Genomic DNA, 6,148 nt, shown 5'->3' on the forward strand with positions numbered 1-6,148 from the left:
GGTCAGTGGCAAAAAGAAAAGGGGGAGAGTAAGGGGCGACAAAGACAGAAACGGAACCAGGAGGATGCCACTGACACTAACAGCAGGGGTAATAGGAGTAGTATAAGTGACACAGGTGTGGGGCGGTGGCGGGCGCTGCCGCGCTGCGGGGCGCTCTGCCTGCTGCTCGCCCTCGCCGGCCTGTGCACTGCTGCCGACAGTGCTAGAACAAAATGTGAAGACTGCTCAGATGGCAGTGATGAGAGTGCTTGTGTGAAGAACATGTGTGCTGAATCTGACTTTGTGTGCAACAGTGGTCAGTGTGCGCCAAACAGACGGCAGTGTGATGGGGATCTGGACTGTGAAGATGGGTCTGACGAAAGTGCTGAGCTGTGTCATATGAGAGCATGCCGGGTAACTGAAATCAGCTGTGGTCCTCAGTCAACCCAGTGTATCCCAGTGTCCTGGAAAGGTGATGGTGAAAAAGACTGTGACAGAGATCCTGATTGCAAGGATGGAAGTGATGAAATTAACTGCCTTTCTCAGACCTGCAGGCCAGACCAGTTCAGATGTGAAGATGGGAACTGTGTCCATGGGAGTAGGCAGTGCAGTGGTGTGAGAGACTGTCTGGATGGCACTGATGAAGCAAACTGTAACAATGTTATTCAGTGCTCTGGACCTGGCAAATTCAAGTGCAGAAGTGGAGAATGCATAGATATCAATAAAGTGTGTAACCAGCAGAGAGACTGCAAGGACTGGGGTGATGAGCCCCTGAAGGAATGCATCATAAATGAATGTGACTGTCCAGCTGGGTTTGAGTTTGTAGACAAGAGAAACTGTGGAGACATTGATGAATGCCAAAACCCTGGTAGCTGTAGTCAAATCTGTATCAACCTGAAAGGTGGCTACAAATGTGAATGTAGCCATGGCTATCAGATGGATCCTGCTACAGGAACCTGGAAAGGGCCATACGGGTACAGAAATACAAATAACACCTGTGATTACAATGACACTGCTAAGCAGGGTTTAGGGGTTTATAGCATGGAGACAAGCGGTAACAACTACAGTGTTTGGAACAATTGTACAGCTTTGGCCTTACCTCCTGATGCTTTTCTGATTTGTGGTGATAGGGCCTGGCAAGGTATTGCTGCAAATGCTATCAGATGTCCATGTTACTTAGATAAACTCATTGTATTTGCTCCTAGCTTGTTACAGTTGCGTGAGATCACCAGACATAAATGGGCATTGCTTGCACCGGATTGCAATGATAATGTTGAATTGTGTGGGGTTGCAGCTAGAGCGGCATTGGCAATTTTAGTGCCTGGAGTGGCATCTGCAGCCGCACGTAACAACTGCTTGGCTGTGGGGATCGGCTGTGGTGTGGACGCCCCTAGGTGCACCCTGAGCGTTTTGTTCGGAGGGGACTCCACTCTCAGCTGCTCACCGCAGGAGCAGACAAAGATCTCCTGAAGCTGCAGACAAACAGTATGTTTTCAACTGCTGGAGGGATACTAACTGGAGTGTTAATAATTGTGTGTGTTATTCTTAAATGTCCAGGTATTTTGTGTTGAAAGTATTTGTGTAAGGGTAAGGTTTTAAAACAAAGTGTTGCAAGTCATTTCACGAGGAACACAATGAGAGACAATACTTGTTTGTTTGCTTATCATTCTAAATTATGTTCTTGTGGTATGATTGAGAGTGAGATGTGCCAGAGGCCTCTGGGTGTGCGATTGTGCTCTGTATGTGTGATTGTGCTGTGTACTGTGTGAGTGAGAGAGCGCTTTTGCCATAGTGCAGGTTTGCCTTAGTGCAGGTTTGCCATAGTGCAGGTTATTGCCTTAGTGCAGGTTTGCCACAGTGCAGGTTATTGCCTTAGTGCAGGTTATTGCCATAGTGCAGGATTCCGGAATATGGCCCTAGTACAGGTTATCATTGCCATAGTGCAGGATTCCGGAATATAGCCATAGTTATTGTTGCCACAGTGCAGGATTCCGGAATATAACCATAGTACAGGTTATTGTTGCCATAGTGCAGGATTCCGGAATATAGCCTTAGTACAGGTTATTGTTGCCACAGTGCAGGATCCCGGGATATAACCATAGGGCAGGCTAAAAGCATAGGAAATTGGTGCCGGCAAAAATCAGAAGAAATGGATTTATTACAACGCTGTTAGAAAAACGGGGAGTCAATTTTAAGCAACTAGCAGGGCTAGTTGTGATTGGTTGAGCAAAATCAAGTTTCACTAGTACGGAGTCATTGTTTGAAGTAGCCACTTGGAGAAATTTAAGGGAATGTACTGTTTAGACCTTTTCAACTCACAAATTCATTACTTTCCTGAAAGAGCACATGAGAAAGAGTCAATATGGTATCAATCCTTTCAATCAATGGTTCACTGATTTGTTTGAAACAATGCATAGATGGTTACTGGGATTAGTCAAAGGGGGATTAAGGATTCTGTTCATTGTGGTGTCAATCATCATTACACATAGTATTATGTTAAATGTGGTTAAAGGGTTACTTGCAAAATGTTATAGGGATTTTGAAGTGGTGCCGGGAACAGGTACCCAGTGGATCACTGCAAAGTGGACTGAAGCAGTTTTAGAATCTGCACACGCTGAAGACGACCATGAAGAGGTTCCTGATAATCATTCTGACAATGACGTGGGCTGTGACACCCTTTGATCACCATCAAGTGATTAGGTTTAAGTGTGTTACTATTAGATTGTGTTACCATTAAGTGCTTACAGTAATTGTAGTGTTATTAGGATTAAGTTATATAGTTGTGTTATGTTATGTATTTGACATCTGCTGTAAAACCAAGTACTGCTTGTACAAAAAGAAAACGGGGGAATTGTTGGGAATTGGCATAATTGTTCGATCTAAGCTTGCTTTAAGCAACCAGGGTAGGCCTTAGAAATCTCAGGGCCTGCTGTAGCTGAGCAAACCAAGCTACCAGAGTAACTGTGAGAAGCTCCCACGGCAATATCTCCCACATCACCCAATTAAGGAACTCAGAAATATATTGTTACCAGCAGCTGGCCTCAAGGACAAGGTCTACGTGACCGCTAATCACAAGGGGGGTTGTTTTCTTGCAGGTGGGGTTGTTTTCTTGTAGTTGTTTGTCTGAGTGCTTTTGACCAATAATCTTGTGTGAAACACTGTCCGCCCCTGTCAAGTTCGCTATAAAAGTTAGGCTATTCGGGCAATAAAATGGTGGAGCATGATCTGACTCTGCTCGTGTCTGTCGTGCTTTCGTCCGTGCTTCGCAACAGCACGGGACATCTCCTGACAGTTTTCTAGCCATCGCTCGGGGCTGGAGACCCACAGCAGGCCTTAGAGCGCCCCCCGGACCTTTCCAAGCAATCACGGTCGCCTCCATATCTTGCCGGGTGACAGCTTGAACCACGCGGTGCCACTCAGCGGCTGCTGCCTCGGTCCCTTGCTCTGGCACACCGGCCCATCAGAAAAGTTGCCTTTCCAGCCCCTGGCCAGGTTAGGACAGCAACCTTCCTCTTTTTGGTCTGTGCTCTACTAGTGAGCGAGAGTAGGAATGTCAGGGCATGTCTCTGCTGTCCTCCTTTGTCTGCCCTTTCATCAGGGAGCGTGATGGCATTTCAAGGCATCACCAAGTGGTCGGGCAAGATGCCAATGGCCTTGACAACACTGCAAGGAAGGCTATGCTCCTGCAAGTACAAGGACATGGGGTCGTGACCAGAGTCACTTACACACCGGAAGCCTTGTCCCCAGTATGCCGGATACCAGTGTCTGGATGACTCACACCGAGGTTCACCTGAGGTTTCTTACAATGCCTCAGCACTTCCTGGTGACTCACAGGTAAGCGCAAAGCGGTCTGCTGATGCCACCTTGCAATTAAAGGGCACTGCATGTGCCTCTCTGTCCCTTAGCAAGAGAAAACAAGCCAGAGCCTCTGGGTCAGTGACCGGAAAAACAACCCACCAGGGAACGGTGCCTAGTTGACTGTGGCGTGGCAAGACAGTGCTGAAGCCAGCAGATTCTCCTGGTTACGGCTCACTTTTGGGCATGACTCAGCAGCCTCCTTCATCACTCTCCAGGGCCCCGTGCAGCTCTGGCCTCTCCTCAGCTGTGGAATCAGTACGGCTAGTCGGGTAAGGCGTGTGCTGCGCACTTCCCCAAGAAAACACTCTGACCTTCCGTGGCTGAAGGCAACAGCTGAACTGCCCTTTGCATGGCACCAAAGTGCATGCATCACTGAGGCTGGAGGGGAGCAGAGACTTGCCACGGGGAGACCTGACCCACTGCAGCAACTGGCCTCAGGGTCCCTCGCCCTGCACACACACAAGGGTTTCTATCCAGATTGCAGGGGACCTTGTCTGACCGCCGCCTTCCGCCCACCCCAGCGCATCTGAGCCTCCTCCAGGCTCTGTCCTGCACTGGGGCAGTCCTCCTGAAGAGGCTTGCCTGTGCTCTGAGCTCCTCCATAGCCTGCGGCCACCGCTGTTGCTCAGGCTCGGCCTCCGCCTGTCAAATGGAAACGCTCGAGACGTCCCTTCATCAGTGCTCCACGGGAAAAGTCCTAAGTGGTGGCCATGATCCCCAGCAACGGGAGGATGTGCGCAACCCCTGCTCGTGGCCTGAGCCTTCTGCACGTCTTCACCAGCACCTGCTATGAGCCCTCAAATGGAGAATTGGTCTGAGGCAGAAACAGATCTGCCGTCAAGCAACTCTCTTCCGCCTTACGTGGCACAACAAGACAGCCAAACATTTCAGGGGAAGGAGGAATGTCTTTCATCTGCCAGCAGAGCTTTGAAAGCCCAAATTACCCTTTCTGCCTGGGCTTCACGTTCATGCCATTTCAGCTGCCTCGAGGCTCTGGGCTGCAGTATAAGAAGGTGCCAGCTCCCAGCTGCTCTATCCTCTGCTTGGGCCTTGCTCTCCTCTGTGAAATCGGTAAGTCTCAGTTCAGTTCCCTTTGCCTCTTGTCTCCTCACTGCTCAGAGTGGATTTTGTGGAGAGGGCTGCACTCGTTTTTCCTCCCCCGTCCTCCACAAATGGCCCGGAACTGACAACCACGCCTGACTTCTCTTCTGGGAGGGAACGTGGGAAGGCGTAGCTTCTTTCACCTGAAACGGGGCTTGGGTGGCCTTCTTTGTCAGCCGTAGCTCTTTTCAAGGCTCCGGGGCTATTGCCGACACTCTCTGAACAATGACCGGGCTTCTTCCTCCACCAACCGTGGGGAAGCAGTGCCCTTGTTTCATTTTTAGCATGATGAGGAGTTTCCAAAGTAGACCTAGACCAAACCCCTGCCCCACCCCCCCTCCCCCCACCGGCACCCCAGACGTATGGCGGTACGGCGGCTAATGTCCTCAGGAGCCCCATTGTCTTTTACTCAGAGCTGTCCCCCGCTGAAAGAAGTGGGAGAGAGGAGTTTACCTGACAAGACCAGGGCGCTTGGGAGGGGGAGGAAACCTAATTGTCAGAGCAAAAAAACTGAGGTCCAGATGCTGGAAGAATAAATTGCCTTCTGCTGGGAACAGTGGCTGATGAGCAAGACCGTCACAGCGGGGTGGCGAGAGGGAGCCTCTTGGTCTGCGGTAGAAAATCTTGCCCTGTCTGAGGCACTAGCAGCGAGGCTAAACTCAACCGATGAGAAAGAATTTGCATCCCGGTCCTCCTACCTCCTCGGGAGCTGGTGAACTGAGGACTCACGTTTTCCTGGCAAATTTTCCAGTGCAGCCTTCAAGGCGGAGCAGAACCCTTGTTGTAGGTTGCGAAGGAAACAGCTTTGCAGGCTGGAGATGTACCCTTGGAAACGGAGCAAGCGGAGGCTGGAGAGGGCCTCCACTGGGCACGTTGGGGAGAGGTGAGACAGGCTGGACAGGAGCTTGAGTTGCACAGGGGGAGCCTCCCCCTCCGTGATCACCCGTAAACTACCAACAGCTACACACCGCATGCCCACCCAAATACCCACAAACACCCCCTCTGGTGCCACAGCAGGGCCTTCAACAACTGGGTCGTGCTACCACAGTGTCTTGTGCTGCACAGCTACTGCATTGTGCTGCACTGTGCTGTTCTGCCCAAACACAGCGTGGCGCCATGGCGGACCCTCTTGCCGGACATAGCTTGCCGGAACGAGGCCCCTCACCAAGGTCCTTCTCTCCGCTGAGCTCCCAGCTCACGAGAGGTGCTC

The sequence above is a fragment of the Aythya marila genome (assembly GCF_965140915.1).
Source record: "Aythya marila genome assembly, contig: HAP1_HAP1_SCAFFOLD_255, whole genome shotgun sequence".
In the NCBI taxonomy this organism is placed as follows: domain Eukaryota; kingdom Metazoa; phylum Chordata; class Aves; order Anseriformes; family Anatidae; genus Aythya; species Aythya marila.